We start from the raw sequence: 19,554 nt of genomic DNA, 5'->3' as shown, positions 1-19,554 counted from the left end.
AGCTTAATCTATAAGTACATTTCCGGTAAACGAAGAAAATGTCAAATGAAGTTTTTTTTTTTTTTCTTAGTTAATTATGAAAACATCAACTACAAAATGATTTTGTAGGTAACGTTGTTTGATACTCAACCCTGGACATGTATACACGTAAAAATGCTGAGTTGGGCTATTTATTTTCCAAATTTATTCCTTGTGTAAATGGGCACCGCTTCGCTTTCATTTTCTGTTGTACCACGTTGTAGCTTCTGTTTGTGTTTTGGAAATGTCAAAGTGCTTGTTAATTTTTATAGTTATTCGCTTGATTTTCTGCCATAATATTTTGGTTTATAACCTTAACTGTATATTATGAAAAGAAAACGTATGTTTATTTGTGGCTAATAACTTGGAATCATTAATTTTGTTCATAATTGGTGTGGAATTATTTAAATCGAGCTGATCAATTAATACCTAGTGATGACATAGCATTCTCATTTTCTTGAAAATGTCCAATTATATGAGGGGTTAAAATTGAACGAAGTACGTTTTGCCTGTCGTGGTTTCTTGTGGAATTTCTCTGAATAACACATTGAATTTGTTTAGAGAATACAGTAATGTTGTTAACGGGTTTTAAAGTTTAGTGTTCCGATTAGCAACATCTTCATGTGTTCGTTTTGGTAAGCTATTTTATCTTATATTTACAACAGGAGTTTGTATTTTAGTAACTCCAAAGGAAGTTATTTTATTTCATCTTATGAAGATGCTGTTTTTAAATTATGTGCCAAGCTGTCCGAAAATGGTGTATATATATATATATATTTTTTTTTTGTAGTGAATAACAGCTTTAATCAAAATTCTATGCGTATTTCATTGTGGATTGTATATTAATATAAATGTACATGACTAGAGTACATTAATTTACCCTGAATTTATGCAAATAAAATTATCTCCAAAATATTTTGCAGCATTAGTAATGTATAACTTTCATTAATTACTTTAAAACGTTATTTAGAAATGTTCACATTATTTATTTAGAGAAAGATAAAAACGTACAAATTGTGATTTTATATTTAATTAAAAAAATTGCAATGGCATATTGTTCCGGTAAATATCTCCTAACACGAAACTGGAAGTGTGTGTTAACAGTTTAAATTAGAATTAATCCATGAGATATATCCATTTTATTGTATTATGACGATATTATCACTTTAACTTCAATAGTAAAGTACATATCGCTTCAAAATACTTTGGGTTTCATGCTTGTGTGGATTTATGCATATATAAATAATCCTGATTCCACCAGGAAGTTCCGGTCTTGGTTTATGTGGGGAGGGGGGGGAAACTTGTCTGCTGAACTTCTTTATGGGGGGGGAACTTGTCTGCTGAACTTCAGCTTTATGAAATGCGTGACGCTACGCATCAGTGATTTAAATCGAAAAACATACACTCACTCACACAGGGAGCTTGTTTGCATTTTATATTCGATAATTATTTGCAGCCATCTCTCAAAAAAATAAGTCATTTATTCTGTCAGTTAGCCAGTCAGACATGTTTTCATGCTTGAGAATTTGTGGAAGCATTCTATTTAAATTGCTTAAATTCCGAAAATTTATTTTTTCCATCTTTCAACAAACTATCTTTTAAGCTATGGAACATAAGTCAAGGTACATATATTTTATTCATATATTTTACCAAATAAGGTAAAGTATATGCATATACTTTATTACATGTACTTTATTAGCAAATAAAGTATATGTAATAATATATATATATATAATGATAATATATGTGATGGTATTGTTTATATATAGTAATAGTAATTACTATTAATATATATATTAATGTATTATAACTGCATTTTAATTATATATGCATATATAGCTATATATATACAGTATATAAAATATTTTGTATAATATTGAAGACAATAATATAGAAGGCAATTCAAGCAGACAATACCAAGCAGGACCCAAAGAAACGCAAGGGATATAAAAAATATATATACATAAAATTTATCATTGTCCACCCACTATCTAATTTATCATTGTCCACCCACGTCGTTTTTTGCCTTCAGTCTGGGTGGTTGGCCCCAGTTGAAGTCACCTAGATTGTAGGTGGACATGACAAGAAGTTCTCTGTTAACAGAGAACTTGTCATTTTTTCTTGTTCTCTGTTAACAGAGAACTTGTTGTTTTTTCCTTCAGTCTGGGTGGTTGGCCCCAGTTGAAGTCAGTGGGTGGACAACGATGAGTTTTATGTATATATATTTTTTATATCCCTTGCATTTCTTTGGGTCCTGCTTGGTATTGTCTGCTTGAATTGCCTTCTATATTATTGTCTTCAATATTATACAAAATATTTTATACACATTATGGTTGTAATGCATAATTGCTCTAGCAACTGCATTGACCCATAAGTATTAGTTACAGCTTATTACAATTTATTAACTTTCTTTCCATATTACTCATAAATAAATATATATCATAACTTGGTCCATTCAGAGGCTTCCATTTAATGCTTCTGATAGTGTCATGTATGCAAATCAGTATCCATTCCTACTCTGTGTATCTATGAATGTGTTCCTCTTAACTTCTGTTAGCCTATAGGGTAAAAAAGTTCTATGTTTGGCATTCTGTTTCTGTTTCTATCCTTTCTGTACAATGTGTACAGAAAGGATAGACAGGACAGAAAGGGAGGAGGTGTTATGCTGTTAATTAAGAAAAACATAAAATCAAAAGAAGTGCATCCAGTTGATATAGATGGACAGTGCACTGTTGAGTCAGTTTGGTGTGACATAAGCACTGCAAAAGCAAAAATAAGAGTAGGAGTGTGTTATAGGCCTAATGACTCGAATGAGTACAATGAACAATTGTACAGAGAAATAGAGTGGGCCAGTAAATCAGAATGTCTTATAATGGGGGATTTTAACTTCCCAGATATTGACTGGAACTTGTGGGTTGGTCACTCACACACTAGTCAGACTTTTGTGGATTTATTGGATGATTGTTTTCTGCAGCAGCATGTTCGAGAGGCAACCAGAGAAAGTAATACTCTTGATCTGGTTATCAGCAGTGATCATTCGTGTATTAAGAATTTGCAGATAAAGGAACCACTAGGTGGCAGTGATCACAGTGTGCTGAAGTGGGATTTACTCAAAGAGGTAACTACCGTCAGGGGTAAAGGAAAGGGTTTTTGCTTCCGTAAAGGGGAGTACAGTGGTCTCAGACAGTTTTTAAATTCTGTACAGTGGGATCGACTGACGATGTTACAAACAGTAAATTCTAAGTGGGAAGCATTCAAGGAATTAATTGTGGAAGCTACTAGACTTTTCATACCGATGAAGAAATATTGTTCAAGGTTTAGGCCTAAATGGTTATCAAATGAACTAATGAGACTCGTGACAGAGAAGAAAAATGCATGGGATGCATATAAATTATCAGGCGACGCAGAAACCTGTAGCAGATATAAGCTAGTCTGTAATCAGGTCACAAAGGAGGTTCGGCAGGCAAAGGCGGATTACGAGAAATCTTTGGCAAAAGATGCTAAGAAAAACAGCAAGGATTTCTTTACTTATATAAACTCTAAAAGGAAGGGGCTGAATATGATTGGTCCACTTGACATTGATGGTTCGACTGTTGATGATCCTGCTCAGATAGCAAACAAACTGAATGAGTATTTTGCATCTACATTCACACGTGAGGAATCATTACAGTTTGAAAATGGAAGAAGGTTATCAAATTGTAGCAGTGTGCTTAATGATTTTGTAATAACTGAGAGCAAAGTGGAGGAGAAATTGTTGAAGTTAAACATAAGAAAGGCACCTGGGGCGGATGGGATCTATCCAGTTATATTAAAGGAGGCGGCAAAGCAACTAAGCAAACCCTTAGCCATAATTATGAGAGCGTCCTTGGACTCAGGGAAGGTTCCCACGGACTGGAAATGTGCAAATGTATCCCCAATTCACAAAGGAGGTTCGAAGGGTGACACGAATAATTACAGACCAGTTAGTTTAACTTCTGTTCCGGGTAAAATAATGGAGTCACTGGTTAAAGATGCATTGCAGGATCATCTAGACAAGACTGCAGCAATAATTCAGACAGCATGGGTTTGTTAAGGGAAAGTCTTGTCTGACAAATTTGATTGGTTATTATGATGTGGTCACAAAGGAACTGGATGCAAAAAATAATTTTGATATCATATACTTGGATTTCAGGAAAGCTTTTGACACTGTTGCGCATGGAAGACTACTGTACAAATTGGAGCAGAATGGTATTAAGGGTAAGTTGCTACAATGGATAAAAGGATGGTTAAGTGGGAGAAGACAGAGGGTGGTAATCAATGGGTGCTGCTCTTCGTGGACTAATGTTATTAGTGGAGTCCCACAGGGTTCGGTGTTGGGGCCACTGTTGTTTTGTATATTTATCAGTGATATTGATGAAGGTATATCAGGCTTAATGTCGAAGTTTGCAGATGACACGAAGGTTGGCAGGGTTATTAATGACAGTAATGGCAGTGTGCTACTGCAACAGGATCTAGATAATTTGGGCAGATGGGCTAAGAAGTGGCAACTGAAGTTTAACCTTGACAAATGCAAAGTACTGCATATGGGTAGAAGTAACCCCAGAGAAACGTACCAACTGTGTGGTACTACACTTAAGGTGGTAGAAAATGAAAAAGACCTGGGAGTAATTGTGCAGTCAGATATGAAGTTTTCTGAGCAATGTAGACAGGCTGCTAGGGCATGTCATGGGGTTTTGTCAATGATATATAGGAATTTTGCTAGCAGGGAAAAGGAGGTGATTGTCCCTCTGTATAAGGCAATGGTCAGGCCACGCCTTGAGTACTGCGTACAGGTCTGGAGGCCTCATTTTAGGAAGGATGTAGATTTGCTTGAGCGTGTACAGAGAAGAGCAACACGATTGGTGAGGGGAATGAAGGGATCCTCTTACCAAGAGAGGCTTAAGTTCTGCAAATTGCAGTGGCTGGAGACTAGGCACCTGCGCGGTGATCTGATTGAGGTCTAGCCGACCGGGCTAGCCGAGTGGGTAAAGTACCTGCCCGGCAACCCAAAGGTTGCGGGTTCGATTCCCGCCTTGGGCTTGGATCAAAGTACTGCAAAAACCTTGGGAGGTGTAATATGGCCATAGAAGCCGATGCGCCAACAACTACCAAACAAAAAAAAAAAAAAAAAAAAAGATTGAGGTCTATAAGGCCTTGAATGGGTTGAACACGCTGAATTCTGATGGGATCCTCCCACTTGTTCAGAATACGAACCTACGGGGACATAAGTTCAAATTAAGAAAGGATAGATGTAGAATAGATGTGCGGAAATTTGCCTTTAGCCAGCGGGTGGTTAATTGCTGGAACAAACTTCCATCTGTCGTTGTGGAAGTTGATAGGTTAAATAAATTTAAGGAGGAACTGGACAGGCAATTGGAGGGTATGGTGTGATTTTTTTTTTTTTTTTGGCTGATGCTGCATAAGCTCCTACACTGCTTTCTTGCATCAAGTGCCACTACTACTACTACTACTACTACTACACTTAATTTTGGAATTTGTTAGCTTCCAAGAATTATCTGTCTAATAATAATATTAATACACCAGCATCAATGTTATTATTGGTAGAATGGTTCAAGGAATTAAATAAAGGAACAGAGTTTAATTTTAATGCAGGTATTGAAATAATTTGGTAATGTTGTTGTTGTTATTTGGTTTTTAGGAGCATTAGCAACTAAGGCCATATTGCTCCGGAGATATGCGGTGGTCATTCCCTGACCTTTCTGCATCCTCCGTATTTGGTGTTCACGGGCTCGAACCCCCGGTCCAATCAAGAAGCGTGTGCTATGCACTTCTGCTCCTGCCCACCTGGCAACGGAGGTGCCCATTTGGTAATAAATGCTCAGTATTATATTTTTCCATATTTTTGTCTTGGGCAAGCTTTGTTCCACGTAGTAGCATCAACAGACTGAAGTGTAAACTTGCTGTGGAAGTGAAATCTTTGTCCATGAGTTGATCCTAAGTTACTAATATCTTTTTTAATCAAATAACATCACAAGGAGGTGAACCCATTGTTCATTAAAAACTCAGACGCCGAGGAGCTACTAATTTTTGAAACTAGTAATAACAGGTTTGTCTTCTTGGTGATGTTATTCAGTTGAAAGCACTATTAGCAACTTTAAGTCAACTTGTGGGTGAAAGTTTGTTGCTGTCATTAGAGGGAATAAATACTGATTAGGAGTTAAATGATTATATGATAACTGAAAGGAAGATACAAAATAAATTTTTCATCTAGAAGTAAACAAGGTGGCTGGAGCTGATAAATTATATATCCAAATTTAATTCAAATAAGCAACAGAAAAGGTAATATTTTAGCTATAATAATAATGAGAGCCCCCTCTGAACTCAGGGATCTATTTTCGTAGACAAATCACTTGCCTATGTCAATCAGTATATCTTTCAGGTGTCTCCGTAGCCAGGTGGACAGGAGCAGCAGTGCGTAGCACGCGCTTCTTGATTAGACTAGGGTTCGAGTCCGTGACCACCAAATACGGAGGATGCGGAAAGATCAGGGAATGACCACCGCATATCCCCGGAGCAATATGGCCTTAGTTGCAAATGCTCCTAAAAACCAAACAACAAACAAACAGTATATCTTTTGCCCAAGGCACGGAGTTGAGGAAGCTCTGGTTGAGCTCTCACATGTCCAAGATTGTGACTCAAAATATGTCTTTGCCATCTATGTTGATTTTACCCCTGCTTTTGATCATCATTGGTGGCCCAGTTCGGTTGCCTTGGTTGTGTCGTGCATCTTGTCCAGTCTCTTTGTGTAGTCTAACTAAATGCTACCTTGAAGACTGATCTGTTACTGTTCTCTCTCTCTCTCTCAGGCTACAAATGCATTACGTCTGTCAGTCGTGGTTATCCACAAGTGGACCTAACATTGATGTTAGGTCCATGATGTTCCAGATGAGTGGACCTAACGTCAATGTTAGGTCTACTCATCTGGTACTTTGTCCTGGACAAATAGCTCCTTAGGACTGCTCATGACATCTCTAAACTGGCATATGCCAGTGATCTTGCATTGCTTGTAAAAGGATATACCTATTTCTCAATTGAATCTGATGCATATGCTATTATTACTGATTTGTCTCAATGGTATACCATCAACAAGTTGTCTGTATCATCAACCAAGACTACAATGATGATGCTGAAGGGATTACTTGGTCCATCCTGGCTTCCGATGGTTAAATTTTCAAATCAGTCATTGTTTTTTGGTGGCCTTTGGAGGATAAATTTCTTATTATGATCATTGACTCCAAACTGAATTTTATTAAAGTTTTGGCATATCTTCATGAAAAAAAATCAAAAATTATATGGTCCCTGTTGAATGCCTATCAGTGTATATAGCCAGTAATTAGTACATATGTATTGTTTTATTTTATGCTTTGTTTTATTTCATGCTTTTATTTATTTAATTATTTTATTTTCATATCTTGGCCTGATTAAAATCAATTCACAGCTCGTTTTTACACAGTATGACATTAATTACTGGTTTTTAACTTGGGTACAAAATTAAGGACACCAGTACTCTAATAAAATTTAAATATATATATATATAATCAATTTTTACAATAGAACCATGTTAATACAAACTATTTGCACAAAAACACTCCAATTTAACCCCTCTGTTCATTCGAAATACCTGTCCAGCTGAGCCTTAAATTTATTTAGGCTATCGCTTTCCACAACAAGGAATGGAAGTCTGTTCCACCAACCAACGACCTGCTGGCTAAAGGAAAACTTCCGCACATCTATCCTACATCTGTCTTTCCTCAATTTGGATTTATGCTCTCTCAGATGATTATTCTGAGCAAGAGAAAGAATCCCATCAGCATTGAGCATGCCCAAACCATTCAAGGCTTTATACACCTCTATCAGATCACCTCGCCGGTGCCTAGTCTCCAGACACTGTAATTTGCAAAACTTAAGCCTTTATTCATAAGAGCAACCCTTTGTTCCATTCACTAATTTTGTTGCCCTTCTCTGTACTCGTTCCAGCAGCTCTACATCCTTCTTGAAATGAGGCCTCCAGACCTGTATACAGTACTCAAGGTGTGGCCTGACCATTGTCTTATACAAGGGAATAATCACCACCTTCACCCTGCTAGAAAAATTCCTGTACATCATTGACAAGACACCATGAGCTACTCTTGCAGCCCATCTGCACTACTCAGAAAACTTCATATCTGCCGCACAATTACCCCCAGGTCCTTTTCATTCTCTACCACTGTCAGTGTAGCACCACAGAGTTCATACGTTACTCTGTGGTTACTGTTTCCCATATGTAGTACTTTACATTTGTCAGTGTTAAACTTCATTTGCCACCTCTCAGCCCGTCTGCTCAACCTTTCCAGATCCTGTTGCAGCAGCATACTGTCAGTAGTGTCCTTAACAACCCTGCCAACCTTTGTATCATCTGCCAACTTGGATATTAAGCTTGATATACCATCATCAATATTATTTATAAATACAGAAAACAACAATGGACCCAACACTGAACCCTGAGGGACTCCACTAATAACATTAGTCCCTGAAGAGCAGTGTCCATTGATTACCACTCTGTCTTCTCCCACTCAACCATTCCTTTATACATAGCAGCAATTTGCCTCCATTGCCGCACTGCTCCAATTTGTGCAGCAGTCTTCCATGTGTAACAGTATCAAAAGACTTTCTAAGATAAAAATATATGATATCAAAGTTATTCCCTGCATCCAGTTGCTTTGTGACCACATCATAGTATCCAATGAAATTGGTCAGACAAGACTTCCCCTTAACAAACCCATGCTGTGTCCGAGCTATAACTGAAGTCTTGTCTAGATGATCCTGCAGTGCTTCTTTAACTGGTGCCTCCATTAATTTTCCTGGAACAGAAGTTAAACTTGCAGGTCTATAATTACTTGTGTCAGCCTTTGATCCTCCTTTGTGAATTGGGGGGTCACATTTGCACATCTCCAGTCTATGGGTGCCTCCCCCGAGTCCAAGGAAGCTCTCATAATTATGGCTAAGGGTTTGCTTACTTCCTTTGCTGCCTCCTTTAATATAACTGTATAGATCCCATCCACCCCGGGTGCCTTTATTATGTTTATCCTCAACAATTTCTCCTCTTTCCTCTCAGTTATTACAAAATCATCTAGCGCACTGTCAGAGTTTACTTCACCTCTGCCATTCCCCTTCCTGAATAACTCCTCATGTGTGAATGTAGATGCAAAATACTCGTTTAGTTTGTTAGCCACCTGAGCAGTATCATCAACTGTTGAACCATCAATATCCAGTGGACCATATCTCTCTATCTCTCTCTCTCCCCCCCCTGCTAAAGGAGAGGCTCCTCTACATATTCATTTATTACAAATGTCTGTTTTTATCCCATGAGAAATAAATCATATTATTTTATTTTGTTAATACAAGGCTTGGTATGATCCTAATTAATTCAAGTTTAATGTATTTCCAATTATGTGTATCACCAATATGGTTTGTTTGTTTGGGGATTTATTAAGCACATCGGCATCTATGGCCATAGTGCTCCACACCAATATGGATTCCATCAGTTTTGATTCACTGGTATTATATTGGCTTATGTTACCCATCTCTGGATAAATTTGGTAAGACCAAGTATTTGCTCTTGACATTCTAAGGCTTTTGATTAAATGTGGACTGATATTCCAGAGCTAACAGTGGTGATTTTATTCTTGAACTGAGAATAGCATCAGTGAATATGGGTAAGACTAATCTCAATGGCTCAGACAATTTTAAAATTCAAGAGCAAATTTCTTGTTTGCTCTTGATGTTTGAATTGGCTGGATGGACTTTGGAAATCGCTGCCTACTTTTGAATGGATGCACTTCATTCTCTGTATGATATTGTAAATATGTGATGGGGTTGCCCGAATTTTGCAGGGACCACCTAGTACAATAAATATAAATGGCATATAGGTCTTCTAAACAAGCTCCCATCTTATGGCCTGTTGACTTTTTTGTAATTGGGTATCCAATCTTCTCTCTGACTGCTCACTGTAGGTGTAGGTTGTAGTAGTAATTCTCTGTCTTCTAACTTCTCTATAATGCTCGTGTTCCCCAGGGTTCACTTTTTTCTCCTACTCCTTTCCTCATATATATTAATGACCATCCACTGACTAGAAAGCTTATCCATAGTTTTGGTGCTGATAGCAAAATACATTCCATGTTCAGTTTGAGAAACCTTTTTCTGTATAGAAATAACGTCAACTTCTTGAATATCCTCCATTAATTCCTTAAATACTGATCTTCAGATAATTCTCCAATGGGGTAATGAAGTTTACTTACCTTCATTCCCTCTAAAACTCAGTCCTATATTATTTCTTGCAAAAAAGAGCTTACTGCTCATATTGGATGACATTCATCTAGACAAGATCATATATCTCTACCTTAACTTCCATTCTCTCTTTTGGAAAAAGCATATCACAAATATTACTTCCTCTGCATTAAAAAAAAAATATTGCGTTTTCCCGTTTTTTCATTTAAAAAAACTGCTTTTCCTTTTTCTCTCTTGGCATTACTTTGATTCTAAATAACTATTCATTCTGCACAAATCTGAAATCTGCTCTACCATGGAATATTGTTCCCATATACAGAATAATGCCCAGAAACCTCTCTCAAGCTTCTTAGCTCTATTTTATTTATTTATTTTTTGGTACATTCTATATATCAAGGAATAATGATAAATAATAATATCACAAATAAAGGAAAAAATTTATTTAAATTAATCAAAAAAAATAATAAAAACAAAAGCCTTGTCTTACAACACAGTAATAGGAATAACACATTTTTTAAAGATTTTATTTGTATATAAACTAAGAGATCTGCTGGGAGTTGTCATGGAACAAGTAAGTACATGGGTTGGGGTAACTAAGAGTAAGAATAGTTGTATGTATACTTGCATGTACACCAATGCTAGAATTATAGTAAATGAATTTGAGGTGCTGGTGAAGACATCAAAGGGATATCAGAGACGTGTCACGCAGAGAGCAGAATCAGAATTTGGGGAATACAGAAAGGAGAGAAGGGCTGAAGCTATTAGTTAAGAAACAAAATCTAAGGAAGTGCATCCAGTTGACATGGGTGGATAGTGCAATATTGAGTCAGTTTGGTGTGACATAAGAACCAGAAAAACCAAGTTGAGAGTAGGAGTATGTTATTGACCTAATGACTGTGATAAGTACAATGAACAACTGTACAGGGAAGTAGAGTGAGCCAGTAAATTAGATTATCTTATAATGATGGGGGATTTTAACTTCCCAGTTAGACTGGAACTTGTGGGTTGGTCACTCACACAGTTGCAAGACTTTTGTGGATTTATTGGATGATTGTTTTCTACAGTGGCATGTTCATGAAGCAACCAGAGGGAGTAATACTTTTGATCTGATTATTAGCAGTGATTCGTTAGCATTAGCCATTAGTAGAGGCACATGATGCAAGGAAGAAAGCAAGCTTATACAGCATCAGCCAAAATAAAAAAAAATAATAAAATTTTTTAATTTTTTATTTATTGCCAAACAATACAAGATTGGGAATAGCCATGAGAACAAGGCTCTGTTTGAGAAGAGACAATCAGCAGGTTGTGATCTGAGGTACCTAAAGGACCACTCGCTTTGACCGTGTACTTAGGTTTGTTTGTGAGAAAAAGATCAAATGTGTTGGCTGTACGGTTAGGATTGTCTGGTATTCTTGTAGATAAATGAACAATCTGTGCAAGGTCATTAGAAATTGCAAAAGCCTCAACATCTCAATCAGCAGGGTCGGTGTGATTAGAAAACGGAAGCAAGCTGGAGTTGTGAACATTAAAATCACCAAGGAAAATTACCTCGCTGTTAGAAAAGTTGGACTGGAGAAAGTCAAGTTACAAAGAGAGGAAATCAAAGAGCTCCATTAGTGGAGTTGGAAGAATGGTAGAGACAGCAGATGAATTTAACACAATCAGGTAGAGAGATTTTAAGCCAAAGAATATCGAAAAGAGGAGATTCCAAATTACCAAGTCTCTGACAGGGAATTTCGGAACGGACATATGCACAAGTAGCACCTTTGAGGTGAAAGGAATCATACAGCGAATAATTTTGGTAACTGAGATGAGCAGTAGTTGAATCAACCGATAACTGAGATTCCGTCAGATATAGTACATGGGGTTTGGTAGACTGCAAGTGGAAATGGACATCATTGAGATTAGAAGATTAGAATTGAGACCACGTATATTTGTGAAATGAACCAGGAAGTGTTTGGGAGGTTTAGATCTTTTTGCAGATAAGCTTACTCTGTTAGTTTGACAATTCATGGTGTACTCAATAGTGAGAAAAAGTGGGGGGGGGGGCATGCTGTATGAAGTAATTAAATTTTTGGATATGGCATACACATGGTAAGAATATACCCAGATCCTTGACATAACGTGGTTTTGACAATGCCCCCCCGCATACACACTACTCAGACTCCCTCCAGTCACTATCTGGCAGAGTAGAGGTAGCAAGATTATACACTAGCTGATCCGCAAGCCTCCTAAAGAGTTACCAATAGGTTCGGTCCTTTGTACTAACTATTGGCCGGCCTGCGAACACCGTTTTAGAACTGTACACTCAAAATGTAAGGAAGATTGGTTATCGCCATGATGTCCATCATAACCTCAAAAGTCATCAGTCATACTACATGATGGAAGAGATGGGGAAGGGTTGACTGGAACTTAGCTCTGGAGACAAAACTTGGGTTCCACCACTTCAAGCCTCCAGTAAGCAAAGTGGTGGCATTGCACCGGTTGATGAGAGTCATCTACCACCTAGTATTGCCTGCTAACACAGAGGGGTAGCATTCCTACATGTGGTGTGGGTGCCACGCCTCGGCCCTGCTTACATTGGTTCATATCTGTGTGGTGACCCGCAGCGTGCTCTTGCTCAGATTAAGAACCTGAGGTGGCATAGATTCAAATTGAGAAAAGGCAGTTGTAGAATAGATATGCGGAAATTGCCTTTAGCAAGCGGATGGTTAATTGCTGGAACAGACTTACATCTTTTGTTGTGGAAGTTGATAGCCTAAATAAATTTAGGCTGAGCTGGACAGGCATTTTGAACGAATGGAGGGGTGAAATGGGGGGGGGGGGTTTGGCTGATTCTGCATAAGTTTGCTTTCTTGCATCATATGCCTCTATTAATGCTAATGCTACCGTGTCAGGTCTGGAGGCCTCAGTTTTCTCTCTACTTCCAGTAGCCTTACTCGCTGCCTGAACAAGTAGAGAGAAGGGCAATAAGATTATTGAATAGAACAAAGGGATGCTGTTACGAAGAAAGCCTTAAGATTTGCAAATTACAATGTCTGGTGACTGGCACATGCGAAGTATATAAGGACTTGAATGGTTTGAGCAGGCTCAGTGCTGATGGGATTCTTCCTCATTAGCATTAGTAGTGGCATTTCATGCAAGAAAGCCAGCTTACGCAGCATCAGCCAAAAAAAAATAATAATAAAAATAAATAAAAAATAACCACTTACACTTCACCCCTTTGTTCGTTCGAAATACCTGTCCAGCTGAGCCTTAAACTTATTTAGGCTATCAACTTCCACGACAAGGGATGGAAGTCTGTTCCACCAACCAACCACCCGCTGGCTAAAGGCAAATTTCTGCACGTCTATCCTACATCTGTCTTTCCTCAATTTGAATTTATGCCCTCTCAGGTGATTATTTTGAGCAAGAGGAAGAATCCCATCAGCATTGAGCATGCTCAAACCATTCAAGGCTTTATACACCTCTATCAGATCACCTTGCTGGTGCCTAGTCTCCAGACACTGTAAACTGCAAAACTTAAGCCTTTCTTCGTAAGAGCACCCCTTTGTTCCATTCACTAATCTTGTTGCCCTTCTCTGTACTTGTTCCAGCAGCTCTACATCCTTCTTGAAAGGCGCCTCCGTAGCCAGGTGGGAAGGAGCAGCAGTGCGTAGCACACGCTTCTTGATTAGACCGGGGTTCGAGCCCGTCACCACCAAATACGGAAGATGCGGAAAGGTCAGGGAATGACCACCGCACCGGAGCAATATGGCCTTAGTTGCTAATGCTCCTAAAAACCAAATAACAACAACATCCTTCTTGAAATGAGACCTCCAGACCTGTATACAGTACTCTAGGTGTGGCTACAAGGGAATAATCACCTCCTTATCCCTGCTAGAAAAGTTCCTATATATCATTGACAATAAACCATGAGGTACTCTTGCAGCCCGTCTGCACTGCTCAGAGAACTTCATATCTGCCTGCACAACCACCCCCAGGTCCCTTTTATTCTCTACCACTGTCAGTGTAGTACCACAGAGTTGATACGTTGCTATGGGGGTTGCTGTTTCCCATATGCAGTACTTTACATTTGTCAATGTTAAACTTCATTTGCCACCTCTCAGCCCATCTGCTCAACCTTTCCAGATCCTGTTGCAGCAGCATAGTGTTAGTAGTGTCCTTAACAACCCTGCCTACCTTCGTATCGTCTGCAAACTTGGACATTAAGCTTGATATACCATCACCAATATCATTTATAAATACAGAAAACAATAATGGACCCAATACTGAACCCCGAGGGACTCCACTAATAACGTTAGTCCATGATGAGCAGTGTCTATTGATTACCACTCTGTTTTCTCCCCCTCAACCACCCCTTTATCCATAGCAGCAATTTGCCTCCAATGCCACACTGCTCCAATTTGTGCAGCGGTCTTCCATGTGCAACAGTATCAAAAGCCCTTTTAAGATCCAAGTATATAATATCAAAGTTATTCCCTGTATCCAGTTCTTTTGTGACTGCATCATAGTATCCAATCAAATTGGTCAGGCAAGACTTCCCCTTAACAAAACCATGCTGTGTCCGAGCTATAACTGAAGTCTTGTCTAAATGATCCTGCAGTGCTTCTTTAACCAGTGCCTCCATTAATTTTCCTGGAACAGAAGTTGAACTAACAGGTCTATAATTACTTGTGTCAGCCTTTGATCCTCCTTTGTGAATTGGGGTCACATTTGCACATCTCCAGTCCATGGGTACTTCCCCTGAGTCCAAGGAAACTCTCATAATTATGGTTAAGGGTTTGCTTACTTCCTCTGCTGCCTCCTTTAATATAACTGGATAGATCCCATCCACCCCAGGTGCCTTTCTTGTATTTATCTTCAACAATTTCTCCTCCACTTTACTCTCAGTTATTACAAGATTCTCTATCTTACTGCCAGAGTTGAATACACCTGTGGCATTCCCCTTGCTGAATAACTCCTCATGTGTGAATGTCGATGCAAAATATTCATTGTTTGTTAGCTACCTGAGCAGGATCATCAACAGTTGACCCATCGATATCAAGTGGACCAATCTGATTCATTCCCTTCCTTCTAGAGTTTACATAAGTAAAGAACTCTTTGCTGTTTTTCTTTGCATCCCTTGCCAAAGATTTCTCGTAATCTGCCTTTGCCTGCCTAACCTCCTTTGTAACTTGGTTACAGATCAACTTGTATCTATCATAGGCTTCTGTGTCACCTGTTAATTTGTATGTATCCCATGCATTTTTCTTCTCTGCCATATGTCTCATTAGTTCATCTGACATCCACTTAGGCCTAAACCTTGAACAATATTTCTTAGTTGGTATGTAAAGCCTAGTAGCTTCCAAGATAAGTTCTTTGAATGCTTCCCATTTTGAATTTGCTGTTGGTAACATCATCAGTTGGTCCCACTGTATAGAATTTAAATACTGTCTCAGTCCATTGTAGTCGCCTTTACGAAAGCAATAACCCTTCCCTTTACCCCTAATGGTAGTTACCTCTTTGAGTAAATCCCACTTCAGCACACTGTGATCACTGCCACCTAGCGGTGTATTTACCTGCAGATTCTTAATGCATGAAAAATCACTACTGATAATCAGATCAAGAGTATTACTCCCTGTAGTTGCCTCCCGAACATACTGATGTAGAAAACAATCATCCAATAAATCCACAAAAGCCTTGCTAGTGTGTGAGTGACCAGCCCCCAAATTCCAGTCAGTATCTGGGAAATTAAAATCCCCCATTATAAGACTCTCTGATTTACTGGCCCACTCTATTTCCCTGTACAGTTTTTTATTATACTCATCAGAGTCGTTAGGCCTATAGCACACTCCTGCTCTCAATTTTGATCTCCCAATGCTTATGTCACACCAAACTGACTTGACACTGCACTGTCCAGCACTGTCAACTGGCTTCACTTCCTTGGATTTTATGTATTTCCTAACTAATAGCATAACCCCCTCCTCCCTCCTATCCTGTCTATCCTTTCTGTAGACATTGTACTCCCCAAATTCCAGTTCTGCATTCCTTATACATGTGTGACACCATGTCTCTGAAATCCCCACAATATATGCCTTTGATGTTTTGAGCAATACCTCAAATTCATCAGATTTATTTACTAATAAACTTAGGTATATCAGGTGGAGTCTTTTTATTGGATTTCATTCACAGAGATATATATCCCATGTAACAAATGCATTTTGAACATTTCTGCAACCCACAATGCAGTGCAAAACATTATTTGCAAAATGTGAAAATTATGCAGTTTTTTTGTCCTCTACTGTATATATAAAATATTAATTTCATGTATTGCCATGGTATTGTATTACCTCGAATAAGTAACACTTCACCAGTGGAGAAGACTACTGTTACTTATTCTCAGTGGATACCACCACTCAGACGGCACCATTTCAAAGCTTGTTGGCTTCTCCTCGGTGGGTGGGCAGGTACCCTGGTGTTGCCAATAGTGACAGCCTAATTATGAAGTATAACTGCACAATACGAGAGATGCCTGAAGATGTGCAGTGATATAGACTATAAACCAGGGTATAATACCATGGTAACTTGTTAATTAAATTGGCAACAATGCCAATTTAATTAATTAATTTAACTACTTTGGTTGATGGCTACGTTAAAATGATGCTTTTGCACTAACCTATATGTTAGTCATTTTACCTCATAGCATGAGGTCTTTGCCCTTAAATATTTTATGTTAATTTTATTTATTGTGAAACTTTTAGCGTAGATGAATACACGGTGCAATTAAATGCAATCTTTGATAAACTATAGGCCGTGTATGCGAACTGAGGTATCCTTAGTTGTAAAAGCAAATAACAGCTGTCTATGAGATGCTTATAACAAGTAAAGTTAAATTTGGAAGAGAGCATAATATTTTTATTTATATATTTCATATTGTTACAGGTATGTGACATTCATTTCGAGCTATCCCAGATAGCTATCCCAGACGGAAATCTAAATTTGATGGGGAAAAAAAGAGAATCACCTTAGATTCAACCAAAATTAATTCACAGAGCTGTCCCATAATAATTTCCGAACTGTCCAGGCTATTTGTATTACAGGATTTACAAGAGACAGTCCTGAAAAGAAGGGAAGATTGGAAGAAAAAAAAACTTTGAGAAGGCTCTGGAAAATAGTATTAAGAGTAAATAAGATTATGAAAAAGCATGAGAATTTCATGTTCCCTACTAGCAGAGTGCTTGAATAGACGTACAGTATTCGAATGCTGGCAAGTTATTTCAAAAAATAACTGTATTGTGTTTTTATATTTAATATATCAGCCAGCATCTTCCATTGCCTATTCAGTTGTGATTAGTGCAGATTTGATGTTGTCGGTATCATTTGTTGGAATGGGAAAAGAATGCATGCAGGTATTCCCCTGAAGTATTGATGTTTTCGATATCTCTACATGCCTACAAATTTCTACAGCATTCTGCTTTCCTACTTCTCCCTCATCCAAGTACTCTTTGTAGGCTCTGCTCTTTTCTAAACGCAAAAATTCCAGATGATCCGCAAAAGAATTATTTTCTGATGTGTGCTACAGAAATTGGCCATTTTTTAATTCTCGAGAATGCAAAATTAGTTTAATGATCGATGAAATGAAATCTTATGTTGATTACTGATTGATTTTCTTTGAATGATGTTTGCAAAAATGGTCATTTGGAGAAATAATTTTAAATTTGCTAATTAATACCATTATCACTATTTTGCTTAACAATTTTTGTTAAAATAAAAATGTATTAAAAGCAACACATAAACTTAAACTTCAAACATCAAAAAATAATTTCTGTTCAACTACAGTAATTAAATTATTAGATTTAATGAATAAATGTATGCATTAGTTGGATTACAAATTACATGTAAAACATTCAAAATGTAATAAAATAGTTAACTATAAAATGTGTTGTCTTCATTTTTTCAGAATGTTATTGATTAAAAAAAATTATCACACTTCAGTATCAAAACTGTAATTTTTTATTTATTTATTTTTTTTTCATATTGTTCCTTGCAACATGAGTTAGCTTTCCATTATGCCTAGAAAATAAAGTCGATTTACATTCAACTCTTGCTTTAGCTTTTCTCAGTTCTGCGCAGCATTGTAGCTTTATGTACTTCTTATGGCCCACTTATGATGACGTCAAACATGCAGTGATCAGGCTTTATCTAACCATGACGACGGCCCGCCTAACCTTTTCTTAACTGTTACAGATCAATTTGTAGCTGTTATAGGCTTCAGTACTTTTTTTTGCTTTGTAAATTTTCCATGCTGTCTTTTTCTGCTGAAGTAATCTGGCAATTTCATTATTCATCTGACTTGGAATTCTCCTCTTGGAGTATTTTTTTAATGGTATTCATTGCTTTGGCAGGTGTGGGTCTTCCTGATTGCCTGTCTCATTTTTTCTTCATGAATCTCCCATTTTGTCATTTCTTGTATGTCCTTGGATTCCTTCCATTCTAGTTCTATCCAGGGGACTCGGGTATTAATCTTACTTCACTGCTGTCTGTGTTGTCTCACAACTCCTCGATCATCTTTTTCTTGGGTGGACCATTACCTTCTTTCCTTCCTTGTCCAATACCATATACAAAGCTCTTTGGTTTTCATTGAAGTTTGGTTGTTGTTTGTTTTCCCTCTGCGTGCTCTCTTTGTATTGGTGTAGTCTAGCTAAGTGTGAGGAAGTTCTGCTTTTAAGTAACCTTTGATTCTCATGTCTGCCATGGATGTTTTTTTCTTGAGGATGCTTTTCCAGTCCATTTCTTACTTCTCTTACCTTGGCGGTATTAGGTCAGTTGGCCTCTCTTGACTCTTAGTTCTATTTTTTGCCAAATCAATCTTTCCCACACCAGACGTTACTCTCTTTTTTTTTTTTCTTCTTTTGTTTCTCCTTTTGCTGGTCTTTTTGTTTCTCTTCCATTGGCTATGGCAGCACAGTACATACACAGCTGTAGTAGTAGTAATGTCAAATGATGCAAGAAAGCAAGCTTAAGCAGCATCAGCCAAAAAAAAACACTTTTGTCTGTACCCTCCAAGAATGTCTAGTTCTCCCTTGAATTTATTCAACCCATCTACTTCCACAACAGCAGATGGAAGCCTGTTCCAACAATCAACCATTCGCTGGATGAAGGCAAACTTCCACACATCTATCCTGCAACCATCCTTCCTCAACTTGAGTTTCTGCCCCCTAATGTGTGTAGTCTCAGCAAGTGGAAGAA

The 19,554-nt window shown here is 37.9% G+C and overlaps 1 protein-coding gene across 1 annotated transcript in view; it reads left to right on the top strand.

Annotated features, from left to right (window-relative positions):
* Positions 1–458: 458 nt before the first annotated feature.
* Positions 459–19,554, top strand: part of LOC150085172 (protein-tyrosine sulfotransferase 1-like) — a 112,045-nt gene continuing 92,949 nt past the window's right edge. Inside the window, exon 1 of the mRNA XM_090373061.1 lies at positions 459–653. The gene's annotated coding sequence lies outside the window, so the exon portion shown is untranslated. The remainder of the gene's footprint in view (positions 654–19,554) is intronic.

The sequence above is a fragment of the Mastigoproctus giganteus genome, chromosome 5, assembly GCF_048544385.1.
Source record: "Mastigoproctus giganteus isolate SK-2022 chromosome 5, ASM4854438v1, whole genome shotgun sequence".
Taxonomy (NCBI): domain Eukaryota; kingdom Metazoa; phylum Arthropoda; class Arachnida; order Uropygi; family Thelyphonidae; genus Mastigoproctus; species Mastigoproctus giganteus.
Note: the sequence above shows the minus strand (reverse complement) of the source record. Positions and strands in the feature narration are given on the sequence as shown.